Source organism: Temnothorax curvispinosus, unplaced genomic scaffold (assembly GCF_003070985.1).
Source record: "Temnothorax curvispinosus isolate PA1 unplaced genomic scaffold, ASM307098v1 QBEX01006657.1, whole genome shotgun sequence".
Classification (NCBI taxonomy): domain Eukaryota; kingdom Metazoa; phylum Arthropoda; class Insecta; order Hymenoptera; family Formicidae; genus Temnothorax; species Temnothorax curvispinosus.
Window position 1 is genome coordinate 2,197,761 of NW_020216437.1, and position 2,183 is coordinate 2,199,943.

Genomic DNA, 2,183 nt, shown 5'->3' on the forward strand with positions numbered 1-2,183 from the left:
ATTTTGTTCTTTCCTATATAAAATATCATTTCATTCATCTCACAGTTTGAAAAGATTCACAAGAAATTACAATATATATAGTTTGTAAACATAATGTACGAATAATTACAACTGCCAGTGATTAAATCTTGACTTGTACGTCAAAATTTTATATTTATCGAAAAACTGACACATCCCAGATAGATAAAACTACCAATAATTCCATAAACATAGTTGAAATATATATATATATGCCTCAATAAAACTATTCAAGATATTTTATATTTAATGTCTAGAATCGTTTAGTTTTCAAGCAAATTATATATTATTAATACACACGGATATTTACCAAAATTGTTTAACAGTTGCAGCGAGCGATATTTGCGTTTCGGCGCCACTCAACACGTCTGCGGCCTACGTTCTCTCCTGTTCCTGTCATGCATACAATTTCGTATTCCTTCCGAAGCTCAGGGCAGCAGCGTGCTCAATATCCTCGGAGCGCTCGTATCCACGTGTACGGTTAACGTCGCCTTCAAAAGTCTCGCACCAGTGCTAACCATTCGTGGCCGTTACGGGCATTGCTTCGCAGCACGCAGAAAGTAGTTCCCTCGCGAACCATTTTACCCATTAAAAAACAATTGCGCAATCGCATCGTGGATATATCCTGACTTATACTTAAAGCGCGTCTGCCACGAGATCTTATCCATTTATAAGTGCAGCGACGCTACGCCTGTCCATGACAACACGGCTCGGGGATGCACGTTCGGCAGAACGGTGTCAAACAGGATATATATCACTTTACGAATAAACAGTTCTCTCGTGTTACATTCCACTCGCTATCCCAGGTCCAGGAAGTAACTCACAGACATTCTTGAATACTTGTCAAATGGCGTAGAGTGTAATGTCACAACATTACGCCTTCACCCACGCGATGTCCGTCGCAGCAATCCTTTTCTCTGGACAAAAGGTCTCTCTGTCGTCGCTGTGCCGCGCGCCAGCCTTTCTACGGGCGCAGATCTCGCCACCGCGACTTCCGTCCTGCAAAGAAGAAACGGAGACCCCGATTAGCCGTCGGCGGATCGAGCGTTCGCGCGAAGACGCCAACTAGCCTAGACGCTTTCCGCGGATCGGGCGATCAGATCGGCGGGAATCTCGGGGGCTCGCCTCGGAGGGGATACGCGAGAGAATCTGGGGAAACGCGGTGGTAAACGTGTCACCGAGCGGCCGAGCACCCGCCGTGGCCCACCGTGCCCCGTGACCGCGACGAACTCCCGGGCCGTACGGTGATTCTCGGGTGGACCGGGGGATTCCGGGATGGCGATTCGGTTGGCCCGGGCGAGAATTCGGGCCAGCTGGAAGCATATTTTGAGGTTATAGGCAGGCGCGCGCCTGTGTGCGAGAGGTACTACGTGCCACCAACACACGCAATGCGGGACGTGGGAAATCACGCACGGCACAGCTCTCACTCGCGGGTGCAGGTCGGCGCGCGGAGTCGCGCACAACGAAAGGGGTCGCCCCCCCGGGAGCCCCGTCGACTGACAAGGCGTAAACAAAAGAGAGCACTCGGAGAGCACACGGCGACCCCGGGGCCCACCGGGGGCCGCCAATCGCGCGCGGCGGGGTGCCGGGCCGCGCGGCGCCGCGACGACGCGCGTGCACGGCCCCGCCGCCGGACGCGGATAAGTGCGCGCGGCGTCGCGGCCCCGAAAAATCGTCAATATTACCTACGGCACCGCGTACGCGGGGCTCTGGCCACCCCGTGTTTTCCTCCTGGGAATCTTTCGGCGCCCGCGCGCGACTAAGCCGCGCGCGATCCCGCGTACCCGGGCGCGTACCGCCGCGACCACGCCGTCGGGAAAACAAACGCACACGGAGCACGCGCGACGACGATACTCCACTGAAAATAATAAACCTTTCAGTTACACGACGGGTATCATGTACGCGTTACACTATTCGGTGGCAACGGCCATCATGTATTTGTCAAGGCTGCCATTGGCGCGGCGACGTAAGGCCCCACGATCGGCGCCACTGGCGGCGTCTCGCGTCGTCGCGCCGCAAACTTTTCGCGACCGCGCGCGGGGTGGTGGGGGGTGGGAGACGAAATAAAGGCAGGAACGCGCGAGAACGCATGAGCGCATTCGGTACTACAGCCGCTCGCTGAGCGGCTGGGCAGCAATTAAATGTGATTGGTTGGTTCCGAAAGT

General features: G+C 54.5%; 1 long non-coding RNA gene across 1 annotated transcript; it reads right to left on the minus strand.

Annotated features, from left to right (window-relative positions):
* Nucleotides 1-1,960, minus strand: LOC112456165. Its single transcript, XR_003040925.1, has 3 exons — nt 1,704-1,960; nt 329-1,017; nt 1-13 (listed from the first exon to the last, which is right to left on the minus strand). It is a non-coding gene; the product is annotated as an uncharacterized LOC112456165 (long non-coding RNA).
* Between the last annotated feature and the right edge of the window lie 223 nt (nt 1,961-2,183).